This window comes from Theropithecus gelada, chromosome 4, assembly GCF_003255815.1.
Source record: "Theropithecus gelada isolate Dixy chromosome 4, Tgel_1.0, whole genome shotgun sequence".
Lineage (NCBI taxonomy): Eukaryota > Metazoa > Chordata > Mammalia > Primates > Cercopithecidae > Theropithecus > Theropithecus gelada.
The window spans coordinates 2,808,486-2,822,281 of NC_037671.1; positions in this window are offsets into that span (position 1 = coordinate 2,808,486).

The following is a 13,796-nucleotide window of genomic DNA, read 5'->3' on the forward strand; positions in this document are numbered from 1 at the left end:
CTTTATGCCAGAGCTGGACATTCCCTGGGCAGGAGTCACTGTGGGGAGGGGAGGAGAGGTGGAGGGGGTGGGTGCCCTGGGGGAAGTTGGTGTGGCCGGGAGGAGCGTGGTAATCAGCCCGGTGCATCTGCCTACTCAGCAGCAGCAGTGGCTGCAGTGTGGGGTACCCATGGCCACGGGGCCCTAACGATCCTGCCACCTGACAGGCCTGGCCCCGGCTCCTCATTGCCTAACCCGGAACCAGGCGCTCTGCCCCACGGCCACCCACTCTGGGGCGGCCACTCTTGCCACGGGACCCAGCTGCCTGGCTCCTTAACTCTCCTGCCTACCCTGGCTTGGCCTGTCTCCCCATCTGCCCTCCACTCGCAGACATGGGCGTTTCAGCTTTTTTTTCCACACTTGGGTGCCTGTTCCAGCCCCATCTGCCCAACCCCAGTGAGGTCCCATTCACAGCCCCCAATCTACTCCTTCCTTGGGACCCCATCACTCCACCTCCACTTTCCTCCTTCAGATATGAGTTCTGCCCACATCCCCCAGGCTCTCCCTCCCACCACTCCCCAAGTGCTAGGCCAGCCATACACCTATTACATGTTCCATCACCTGGGGAACCTTCTCCTTCCCAGAAATGGGGCACCACATTCCCAAAACAAATCCCTGACCTGTTCCTTCTGGGGGCCTCTGGGGACGGCATGGTGATGGGGGTAGGGGGGGTGCTGGGAGCCAGGGCTCAGCCAGGGGAGGGGCCTGGGCTGATGACCTCTGTCATAGCTGGGCCTTGGTTACTCACAGGCCACTCACAGCCCCTCCCCATGGCTGGAAACTCAGACCTCAAGGGTGAGCAAGAAGCTAAGAAGGCTAATTGGGAAGGTGGTGGCCCCATAGCCCATCTGCTGGCCCTGGGCTGGATGAGCGAGCAGGAAGCAGCAGCCAACTCTGGGCAGGTCAAGGAGGGCCAGGCAGGCTCCCGGGTCCTCAAAGGATGAAAGGAGGCCAGGAGAACCAGAGCCCTGCCATCTGCTGAGAGGGTGGTGGCTTCTCCTCCATTGCACTGGCCTCCCTCCTGCTCTGGCCCCGGCCCTGCCCCAGCCAATTAATTGCTCACTAGTATTGCCAGAGTATCAGTATCGGAGGGAGGTGCCTAGGAGTTCAGCAAGCTGCCCTCTCCCCCGCCAGGCCTCGGACACCCCTGCTCCCCTCACCCAAACTCACTTCCAAAACCTCATCTCCTCACAAAGGCAGGTCCATCCCTGGAGCCCTTGGGCTGGTCTCTCCCATTCCCTCTACCTCCTGACCGGCCTTTAAGTCCAGACCGGCAGGATGGAAATGTTTCCTGTCTGTGCTGTCTGACACAGTAGCCACTAGCCACATGGGGCTAGTCTAACCACCAAAGATTTGGAGCTTTAATTTTAATTAATTGTAATGATGTGGTTGGCCACGTGCAGCTAGTGGCTACCATCTAGTCTTGCTCTTGACTTGCTGGTGACACTCAGAATGGGAGTGGGAGGAAAGAGGGGCTGAGGGAGCCGAGGAGAGAGGAAGGGATAGGACAGGGTCCCCTGAAGGGGGTTAATGCCTTGGGAAAAACAAAAAACACTGGCTTCAGAATGAAGATGACGTGGGTTCAGGTCCCAGCTAACCTCTTGGCTTTGGGTGACTCTTCAAACCTTTCTGAACTTCCATTTCCTCATCTGTAAAATGGGGATATTTTAAACAACACTTAGCTTGCAAGGTTTTTGTGAACGGCAAATGGGAAATTATCAGAAAGGTTAAATGGGACAAGGGGTGCAGTCCCCCTGTAGGAAGCCCAGCAAATGGAGCCCTGCAGGTGCTCCTGTCTTCATCCTTCCACTGGGGGAAACAAATAGGCCAGGTTCACCCCTACAGCCCCAGGCTCCCTTTCCTGAGTCTCCAGCCCAGCCAATGCTAGCAGAGCCTCTTCTGCTCCCTTCCTGCCTTGTGTAGAGCTGCAGGCACAAATGTGAGACAGAGATACCATTTAAAGTGATGCTGCTCGGCGGGCGCGGTGGCGCTTGTAATCCCAGCACTATAGGAGGCCGAGACGGGCGGATCACTTGAGGCCAGGAGTTGGAGATCAGCCTGGCCAACATGACGAAACCCTGTCTCTACCAAAAATACAAAAAAAAATTAGCCAGGCTTGGTGGTAGGCACCTGTAATCCCGGCTACTCAGGAGGCTGAGGCAGGAAAATCACTTGAACCCGGGAGGCGGAGGTTGCAGTGAGCCAAGATCGCACCATTGCACTCCAGCCTGGGTGACAAAAGGGAAACTCCGTCTCAAAAAATAAAAAATAAATAAATTAGGTGATGCTGCTCTTTCCAAACATCATTTCCTCCTGTGGGCCTCCCCAGACTCTCAGGCTTGGCTCCCTGGAGGACCTGGGCAAGCAGGCAGGGGGCTCTGGGGCAGCAAGGGGAGTGGCAGAGGTCAGGGAGGAGTGGACTAGAAGGTGCTGGGCCATTCCCCAGGTTGGGAGGGGAGAAGGCAGCGGAACAGCAGAACCTGTGGCTTCTTCTTTTCCAACACAAACTTCCCCTGACCAGCCAGAGGTAGCAAAGTTTTTCTTGTTTTCTTTCTCACATTCCTCCCAGCTGCTGTCAGAACTTGGCCAAGACAGCCAGGCTGGAGGAGGCACAGTCTCTCCCGGCCTCCTGCCAGGTTCCAGCCGCCCACGTGGGTTGGTGGTGCAGCCACATCCCTCCTCCTAGCTACTCTCTCCTGTCCACTCCATCCTGCCACCCTGGGCTGCCCAGTTCCTCTACTGTCCTGCCCACCTCTGGGCCCTCAAACTCCAATCTGCTGCGCTTTTGATTTTTTACTGAAACCCTGTCTTCAGTGCTGGATTTTACTCTGCTGCTCACCATTAATCTTCCTCTCAGCGCAGGTGGTGAAGACCTAAAGCTAATGGGGCTTAGGAGGGTAGAGAAGGGCATCAGCTGAGTGCCCGCACAGGCCAGGGTCACCTTCAGTGAAGCTGCCAGTTTGGTGATGTCCACAGTAGTGCAGGCAGTTCTGCTGTGTTCTACAGCGACAGAGTCTGCCCCTGCCCGTGCCCGTGCATTGGACCAGGTGAGAAAGTGTGGGTGGCGTAGACACCCCGCACCTGAGAAAATCAAACTCAAAGCACGTGCCTTCCATAGGCAAAAGGTGGGGCTCCCAGTCATGTATTGTGAAGCAGGCAGGTCACTCTCCCCTCCATCCCTCCAGCAGCCCTGTGCTACTGTGTTTTCTGTGCCAGGCTTGGCCCCCAGTGCATGCTCCTCTGCTGTGCTTTGGAAGTTGCACTGAGAAGGAAGAGGAATTGTTCCTTGCCCTGAGGAGCTGCCATCCTACTGGGGACACACAGCCTAGAGTAGAGAAGCGGATAGGCACTTGGCTTCAGGGAGGTGGCAGGACTTTCCCTAGGCCTTGAGGAATGATGAGAGAAGCACGGAGCAGGCAGCCAGACACAGGGCCTTGCGGTGCTTCAGGTGTGTTTAGAACCAGCGGATGGCGTGGGTTGGTGTGGGATATGCATGTGGAGGAACAGTGGTGTGGGAGAAGGGACAGGCTGCTTGGATCGGGATTGTAGATGACCTACAACACCGGGTTAAAAGAATTTGGATTCTACAGGAATTGTAGTAAGTGTTAGAGGGTGCAGGGAACCAAAGGGCTTTGAATGATCACAAAGGGGGCTGAAGCATGGCGTGGTGTAGTCCCAGCTACCCAGGAGGTGGAGGTGGGAGGAATCCGAGGCCAGCTGGGGCAACATGAGGGACTCCATAAAGAGGAGGCTTGGGGCACAAGATCCACTGTGTACTGACTGCCTGCTGCAGGCGGACACGGTGCCTGGGTATTTAACATGTGTTGTCTTGTTCAATCTTCACAACAGCCCTACAGGGTAAGTGCTTTTTCCCCCTGTTTCACAGATGAGAAAACTAAGTTCAAATTATTTGTCCAAACCAGCTGCTAACAAGCAAAAATGTTTGAAAAAGATTCAAACCCAGGCCTGTTGGACTTTCAGGCCCACATAGATCCTGTTACTCTGCAACTGACACCATGCTATAAACGGGTGGCAGAGGTTCATGGACAGGCTTCAGAGGTTCCCTAAACCCTGTAAGGATGTGTGCAAAATTCCTTATGTAAATGAATCTTTCTAGAGAGATTTCCACTCTCAAAGCTGGCCAGCTATGGTGACTCGCGCCTGTAATCCCAGCGCTCTGGGAGGCTGAGGCACGAGAATCGCTTGAACCGGGGAAGCAGAGGCTGCAGTGAGCTGATTTCATGCCACCACGCTCCAGCCTGGGTGACAGAGTGAGACTCTGTCTCAGAAAAAAAAAAAAAAAAAAAGTTAAGAATTCCTAAGTGAGGGTTACCGGCTCAAGAGGTCCCTCCTTCACAGCTTTCCTCCTCTGGGGCCTGAGAGTCAGGACAGAAGTTCTAGAACAAGTGTTTCCCATAGGGGTCCTTGGTAGACCAGGGCTTAGGCTTGCAAGAAGGAAAACGGAGTGAGAACAAGGAAGAGAAAAAGCCTGGAAAAGCAGCTTATTTTGTGCTGGGGAGACAAGGAAGGGGGCCACCCGGAGCTGCTCTGGGGCTCCAGGGCCTGTGGGCTCCTCCCCTCCTTTGTTCCTCTCTGCTTGGCTCCAGCGAGAGGCCATTTCCTCTCCTCCTCTCTCTTTCTCCATGACACCCACGCTTCCCTGTGGACTCACCTCTGCAGCCACAACACCACCCTCCTCTCCCTGGGCGGAAGCCGACGCTCCTGGCCCACTCCCAGTAGGGGATGTCCTCTGAGTTGTTTTTCCTGTGCGGGGAGGGGTGGACTGAGTCATCCACACTCTTCACCTGGATCCTCTGGTGACCAAGAACATGGAAGGAGAGGGCACATCCCCAACCGGGCGTTCTGAACATCTCTGTGGGGACAGACCCTCCTTAGTCCAGGTGCTCCCATGGGACTGGCTACACTTCTTGACTCAGTTTTAGTCTCTACTTTTCTGCGTTCCTCTTGGGAATGCCCCCTCACTTCTGTGGCTTCTTTCCTGTAGTAGACGATCAAGGGTGGAATCCACAGTCCATGGCCCTGACTTCTTGCCTTCCTTTCAAATAGACTCTGCAGCCAGCCATCTATGCAGCGCCCCAATGGCTTTGAAATGCAACAGAAACCATCACCCCCAGACCGTGGGCTCCATGCCAGTGGGCAAAGCACAGGCGTGTTCACTGAGTTCCCAGCACATAGCTGTGGCAGGCACTTGTTATATTTTGAAATTAAGGAATAGATGAATGTGTCCAGGCTGTGATTCCCCTTTCTACCTTACTTAGGGACATGGTGCCCTCCTGTCTAGCTTCCTGCCCTGTGCCCCCCACTCCAGCACAGCTCCTATGTACAAAGCCCTGGTAGGTGCTGGAAGGATTCACTGATGGCCTTGGCGGAGGTGGCAGTGGGCACGTGCACTTGGCTCTGACACAGCCACTCATGCGACACCCTGTGCAATCTCGGCCTGGGCCTGTGTGTCCTGCCCTCATTCCTCACAGGTGACTGTCTCCCCTGAGCCACTCTTCTCTCTATTGGGTTAGCTCCTTTTTTTCCCCCAGGGATGTAACACATTTTTATGAACAAACAGCAGAGTTCACATGGCTGTGATGAGGACATACTGGGGTTTCCCCTGGACAGGACCGTGCTGTATACTTTAAAAAAAACCCTGTTAGGTGCCCCCACTGCAGCATAACGAGTTGCCCCTAGCTGAGAAGCCCTTTCCTGGGGTCTGTCCACACCATCCTCTCCCTGAGATTATTCCAGGTATGGGCGGTGCTCGGCTCTACCCTTCCTTCCTTCTTCCCTGCGTGGCTCCTGGTCCATGGCTCTCTCCTCTATGGAATGGCCTCCTGGAGCTTGGCTGGGTCAGGCCCCACTTTCCACTCTTCCCATGCCTGTCCTCACCCTCCCAGCAGCCCTGCCAGCCTCCGAGGGGCCCAGGGCACTGCAGCTGGCACATGGGAGTAAGGACTGGGGCCAGAGCCAGGTGCACCTTCGGGCAATGAATCCTGAAAAAGGAAGAATTCGGCAAGTGGGGTTCTGCCCACCAAGCTATCTTCCCCCAAGTCTTTTCCCTTCACCCCCACTTCCCAAAAGCAGCAGGGAGTCAGCTGCAGGGCAGTCGGTCCCTGGGCCGAAGCCTTCAGGGCTGTTTCAGTCACAGCCTGAGGCCACCCCTCTTGTCTTGTGAGGAGGGAGACCACAGAGGCTGTGTCTAGCTCTCACAGTAACAAGACTGTTCCCCTCTCTGTTCTGCAGAGTGAGTGCGAGGGAAAAGAGCGCTCCTTGTCTGCTCATTATGTGCACCTATTAAATAGTCATTCTTTCCACTAGGGCTATTAGTGGTTTTTATTGTTACTGGTCACCCAGAATTAGAGTCCCAACTCCCTCAAGAGGGTGAAAGAGAGGGCCGAGGTGCAGTCTGAACGTGCTCTCAGGAGAGGAGAGGCCGGAAAGACTTGTACCAGCAGGGACTTCTAGGGTGAGCTGGCCCTTAGAGCGCCTGGGAATGGGACTGTGGCGGCCCATCTTCCCTCCTGTGTTCTGGGCTGTCTGAGTGCCTCTGGGTGAGAGCTCCTCACAGGAGGGAGCTTCTCCTACTGCCCAGTGTCTCCCTGGCACCTGGGCATCACCCAGCACACAGAAGTGACCAGCAAACACAGACTCCTATTGGAGAGGCATCTCGTGTCCCACTCTGTTCTCTTGGGCCCTGAGACTAGAACATCTTCACCAGAGACCAGCACCGACTCCTTGGCAGTCTGTAACATTCAGCTCGGTGCCGACGTCTGCCCGTGCAGGACTGATCTCCATTCTCTCAATGACCCTAGGAGACAGGAATTATTAGTAGTAGCAGTATTAGTATTTTGGGATGGAGTTTCCCTCGTAGCCCAGCCTGACCAACATGACGAAACCCCATCTGTGCTAAAAATACAAAAATTAGCCGGGCATGGTGGTGAACGCCTGTAATTCCAGCTACCTGGGAGGCTGAGGCAGGAGAATCACTTGAACCCGGGAGGTGAAGGTTGCAGTGAGCAGAGATCACACCACTGCACTCCAGCCTGGGCAACAAGAGCGAAACTCCGTCTCAAAAAAACAAACAAACAAACAAACAAAAAAAAAAACAAAAAAAAAAACCATACACACACGTTTGGACCATCCCTATTTCCTTGCTATGCCTAAGCTGCATCACACCATTCATCACTAGGTGACATCCTACTACAGATACCTTGTAAGCATCTGTGTATCTCTCTCCTTCCCCACTGGAAAGCAGCTCCCTGAGGGCAGGGCCCTGATCCTTTGACTGGCTGTGGTATCCTCTCCTGTAGACCACCGGCTCATGAAATAATCACGGAGAGAATGTGTAAATGATGATCGTGAGGTCCACTTGGACAAGCAGCCTGCGCCTGAATTTTCCTGAGGACTCCTGACCCTGTCTAGCCTCATCTCACATGCCTGGCTCACCTTAGAATGGTTGCCTTGGCAGCTAAGGGGACACCTGTGTGCCTTGATGATGGCCCCAGGGAGGGGATGACATTAGTGAGGGAAAGAGCTCTGGAGGAAAACACCTGAGAGGAGTCTCTAGGCTGCCCTCTGGTGGCAGTTCTTGGAACAAGACCTGAGAGCCGCTACCTTGGCTCTCAGCATTGCCTGCGAGTTTAGAGGTTATTAAAGAAATCCCCCTAAAGTCCTATCCCAGGGTCACACAGAGAACGAACGGCAAAGTAGGGACAAGAACCCAAGTCATAGTCTGTTGATCTTAGTACCATGCTATCCTGCCTGCCCCCATCACAGGAGTTGAATTACGCTGCAAAAGGAAAGGTGGGGATGGGGTGGGGACTGGGGATTTCCTGGAGGGAGTTGATTAATGCCCCTGAGGATATTAGGGGGAAAAACCCACAGGAGGTGCATTTGGTTTAATTCAGCAAGTTTTTTGAGTCAGTGCCAGGCACCTGGTGGGCACTTAATTAAAGATTAGCAGGAGAAAAAAAAAAAGTACAGTAAGAAAGCTTAAGTTTATACCAAAGCGAGTCTCAGGTCAAATGATTTTGAAACATGAAATTGGCAGAGAAGTTAGGAGTCCCTCCTGGGCTTCTACGTCAGGGTGTGCCCCTCTCTAATTTAACTTTTCATCAAATTTTATTGCCATAATGTGTATGTTTGTCCTTCCTAAACACAGAGCCCCTTGAGGGCAGGGAGGACTGAAACTGCTTCCTGGGACTGTCACCATCACCTAGCACCCCACACAGCAGATGCTCAATAAATGTTGATTGTGTGGGCAAATGGATGAACAAATGAATGGTTTGGAGTTTCCCTGGCCAGAGAGCTTCAAAGCAGAGCAGACAACCATCTCTTCTGTCTAGTCCAAAGACATCATTCGCTGCCCAAAGGCTGAGGGCTGTGCCTGGTGCTTTCTCAAGGTAACTCAGATTGTATAATTAGATTTTACCATGATACTAGTTCTAGGTTCTTTCTTTTTCTCTTGGCCAAGCATTTAATAACTATCTGTCATGTCCAAGGTTCTGGGCTATTGTTCTGTAAATCTGTGATCCTATTCTGTTATTTAATTCCATGACTCTGTGTTGACATAGATGTGACGGTGTCCCTGCTGCATTTACTCCTAGGTGAGCTTAGCCAAGGCGGGTCGAGAGGAACCAGCATTGTCTAATCTGAATGGAGAAGCCAGCACAATGGGTTTCCCTGTGCAAATACCTCCATACCATCCAGGCCCACTCAGTCTCCTCCCCAGCTAATGAAGACAACCTGTCTGAGTGCCAAGATCCACTGCCTATTAATAGGTACTAAAATCTCCAGTTGCCTCATGCCTCCCCCTTCTCTTTCCCACTCACCTACCTGCCACGTCAGCCTGGGAAGAATTGGTTTGCAGCCAGGCAGTCCTGCATCCAGTCTTGACTTTGGCACTTGTGATATGACTTGCACAGCTGAGTTACCTCTCTCAGTGTTGGTTCCTCATCTGTGAAATGGGGCTAATCATTTGTTTTATTGAGTGCCTTCTAGGCCAGGTGCTAGGAGAGAAGTAAGGGATACAAAGAAAGACAAGGCACCATTGCTATCTTCAAGAAGCTCATACTTTCCAAGGAAGTAAAGGCATGGAAACCCACACAGTGCTGTGGAATTAAAGGCGGCGGCATGCTGTAAAGAGCCCCAGCTTTTCCCTAGGCAACATCAGGGGCTCAGTTCCTTTCCCTCACTTTCGTCTTTAAGAATTTCTCTTAAATGGATGTGGTGGCACATGCCTGTGGTCCCAGCTACTCAGAATGCTGAGGCAGGAGGATCCCTTGAGTCCAGGAGGTCAAGGTTGCAGTGAGCCGTAATTGCACCACTGCACTCCAGCCTGGGCAACAGAGCAAGACCCTGTCTCAAAAAATTTAAAAATTAATTAATTAATTAACTTTTTCCTCCTAACTAACTCCACCTTATTGGCTTGAGGGTCAGTTTGAGGGGTCCGGACTTCCTTCTTCCTTTCTAGCCACAGCTCCCTGACACAGTATACCCAGAGATGTATGTGTTTCTCCCCACCCTGGGCACAATTTTTTTTTTTTTTTCCTGAGACAGGGTCTCGTTCTGTCATCCAAGCTCGAGTGCAGTGGTACAATCATGGCTTACTCTAGCTTCGACCTCTCATGGTCAGGTGATCTTCCTGGCCAACATGGCGAAACCCTGTCTCTACTAAAAAAACTACAAAAATTAGCCGGGACTCCAGGCATGCACTACCATGACCTGGCTAATTGTTAAACATTTCTTTTTGCAGAGGTGAGGTCACACTATGTTGCCCACACTGGTATCAAACTCCTGAGCTCAAGTGATCCTCCTGCCTTGGCCTCCCCAAATGCTAGGATTACAGGTGTGAGCCACTGTGCCCAGCCCTTTTTTAATTTTTATTTTTTTTAGAGATGGGGTCTTGCTGTGTTTCCCAGGCTGGTTTTGACCTCCTGAGCTCAAGCAATCTTCCACCTCAGCCTCTGGAATAGCTGGGATTACAGGTGCACCCTACCATGTTCAGCTAACTAATTTTGTTTGTTCATGCCGGGCGCGGTGGCTCAAGCCTGTAATCCCAGCACTTTGGGAGGCCGAGACGGGTGGATCACGAGGTCAGGAGATCGAGACCATCCTGGCTAACACGGTGAAACCCCGTCTCTACTAAGAAATACAAAAAACTAGCCGGGCGAGGTGGCGGGCGTCTGTAGTCCCAGCTACTCGGGAGGCTGAGGCCGGAGAATGGCGTGAACCCGGGAGGCGGAGCTTGTAGTGAGCTGAGATCCGGCCACTGCACTCCAGCCTGGGCGACAGAGCGAGACTCCGTCTCAAAAAAAAAAAAAAAAAAAAAAAAAAAAAAAAAAAAAAAAAAAAAAAATTTTGTTTGTTCAGAGACAGGATCTCACTATGTTGTCCGGGCCCAGGCACAGTTCTAATAGAGGAGAGAGACTTTCAGATATGAGCTCCCACACCTGGCACCAAGATCTTCCCTAATTTTCCCCTGACTTTTCTCTCCAACATGTCTCTCTCTTCTCCGGGTTACTTTACTCCAATCATTCTGATCTACTCTTTGTTAACTGGGCCCTTCATTAAATAATTTAGTCTTTCACAAGACACACATTAAGTGTGCATGATGGCCCAGGCACTGTATTCTGTGTCAGGTTACACAGATTAATAAAGAGCTGGGATGGGCCGGGCACGGTGGCTCACACCTGTAATCCCAGCACTTTGGGAGGCCAAAGCTGGTGGATCATGAGGTCAGGAGTTCAAGACCAGTCTGGCCAACATGGTGAAACCCTGTCTCTACTAAAAAACTACAAAAATTAGCCGGGCATCGTGGTGGGCGCCTGTAATCCCAGTCACTTGGGAGACTGAGACAGGAGAATTGCTTGAACCCAGGAGATGGAGGTTGCAGTGAGCCAAGATGGTGCCATTACACTCCAGCCTGGTGACAAGAGCAAGACTCCGTTTCAAAAAAAAAAAAAAAAAGGGCTGGGATGATGTAGTGGTTAAAATCAGTGTTGTTAGCATAGCACAGACCTGAATTCAAATCCTGATTCTGCCATTTGTCCCCTGTGTGACGTTGCATGGGTCACTGTACCTCTCTAGGCCTGTTTCTGTCTTCTTTGAAGTGACCAGCCTGGCCAACATGATGAAACCCCCGTCTCTACTAAAAATACAAAAATTAGCCGGGTGTAGTGGTGCATGCCTATAATCCCAGCTACTCAGGAGGCTGAGGCAGGAGAATCACTTGAACCCAGGAGGCGGAGATTGCAGTGAGCTGAGATCACACCACTGCATTCCAGTCTGGGCAACGAGAGGGAGAATTTGTCTCAAAAATTGAATAAATAAATAAATACATAAATAGAAGTAATGATGGGACCGGGCATGATGGCTCACACCTGTAATCCCAGCACTTTGGGAGGCCAAGGCAGGAGGATTGCTTGAGTGCAAGGGTTCCAGACCAGCCTGGGCAACATAGCAAGACATCATTTCTACAAGAAATTTAAAAATTAGCCCAGTGAGCGGAGTGCATCTGTAGTACCAGCTACTCAGAAGGCTGAGAAGGCTGAGGCAGGAGGACCACTCGAGCCCAGGAGGTTGACACTGCAATGCGTTATGATCGTGCCACTGCACTTTAGCCTGCGTGACACAGTGAGACCCTGTCCTAAAGAAAAAAGTAATGAGGGTGGGGAGGAGTGGAAAGGGAGCGGGAAAGTGGACCCAAGCACATGAGTGGAACCAAGCTAAGACACATGGAGGGCTGGGGTATTGACACCTTCATATTTGTGCACCATTGGTTAAGGCCTGGGAGTGGCCTGGGGGAGTGGGAGGGTGGTGGCATGTGAGGATGTGGGAGAGAAAAATTTCCAAGTGCTTCCAGCACTCTGTCCGTGGAAAAGGTCCCAGCGGAGGCATAGGCGAGGCTGTTGTGGGTAATTTGGCTGTCGGGGGTGATTTAGCACTCTGGGAGTCCGTAGGCACAAAAATGGTAAAAGGGTTCAAGAAGAAATGCATAGAACACAGTCCCTGCTCCACGAGGTTCATGACCTGGGAAGGGAAGACAGACATGAATAAATCATTGCCATAGTGTGACTGGGGTGACGGGTGTCGGGGTCGGGCGGGGTGCGGGAGGGAGTGGTGTAGGCAGAGGCGTTCCTGAGGAGAAATACAGCTGGTTTGGGAGAGGAAGGACATTCCAGACATAGGGAACAGCACACACGAAGGCTGATGCACATAGGCGCAAGGGCTGGTCCCCACAGCTGGTGGGTCTGGCCATGAAAGCGCATCATCCAGGGGCAGCTTCTGCACCTGCGCCCTGCATGAGGCTCCAGGTCCACCCTTCCTGGACCATCCTCCAGACACATCGCCCGCTCTTCTCTCAGGTCCGGCTCCAGGCCCTCCTCCCGGAAGCCTCCCCTGACTAGTACAGCTCACCGTAACTCTTCTGAACTCACAGCATTTACTGCCAAGGCTATTATGTTGGCACTTACTCATGTCATTATTAGGACATATGCATTTTTACTGTCTTTGATGTTATTTAAACTTAACTGTAAATCCTGCCTCTCTCAATTTTAAGTTTCCGAGTAGAAACTACATATTTTTACTCTTTATGTTCTTATATTCTCCCATGGCACCCGGCATTCGTGGACACACTGAGGAAGTAAGAGAATGAATGAATGAGGCAGGGCGCAGTGGTTCACGCCTGTAATCCCAGGACCTTGGGAGGCCGAGGCGGGTGGATCATCTGAGGTCAGGAGTTCAAGACCAGCCTGACCAACATGGTGAAACCCTGTCTCTACTAAAAATAAAAAATAAAAAAATTAGCCGGACGTGGTGGCAGGCACCTGTAGTCCCAGCTACTCGGGAGGCTGAGACAGGAGAATTGCTTGAACCTAGGAGCCGGAGGTTGCAGTGAGTCAAGATCGGGCCACTGCACTCAAACCTGGGCGACAGAGTGAGAATACGTCTCAAAAAAAAGAAAGAAAGAAAGAAAATGCATCTCTTAATGAGATGGGAAGAGGGGAAGGGTTGATTTGTTTCCCACTGACTTTTGGCAGCTCTGGGAAGGGCACTCTGGTCAGGCCCAGGACAGGCAGGAGATTCTTTCTAGGGAGGGGCACGTATTCATCTGGAAAATGATTCCCTTAAAGCTGGTCCTGCCGACACACCCTGGGAAGGTTTGCATATGCCACGAGGGGTATCCAAGCCATAGGCCATCAAACAGAGATGAAACTTGCCTTCCCATTCTTCAATATAGTGTTCCCAGAAAGGGAGAAATGTGGGCCTGAATGTTACTGTGACTTGCATAGTGATATTTCCAACCCTCCTCCTGCTGAGCCCCATAGCCTTACGTACTGGATATGGGCAAGATAGGAACTCAGATTACTTCCAGGTCTCTGTAAATTTAGGACTGTGAAGAGGGCATCCAAATAGTCAAAAACGTGTGTTGGCCAGGCGCGGTGGCTCATGCCTGCAATCCCAGCACTTTGGGAGGCCAAGGCCGGTGGATCATGATGTCAGGAGTTCGAGACCAGCCTGGCCAACATGGTGAAACCCCGTCTCTACTAAAATACAAAAATTAGCCGGGCGTGGTGGTGCACACCTATAATCCCAGCTACTCAGAAGGCTGAGGCAGGAGAATGGCTTGCACCTGGGAGGCGGAGGTTGCAGTGAGCCAAGATCGCGCCATTGCACTCCAACCTGGGCAATAGAGTGAGACTCTGTCTTAAAAAAAAAAAAAAAAAAAAAAAAAAAAAAAAAAAAAA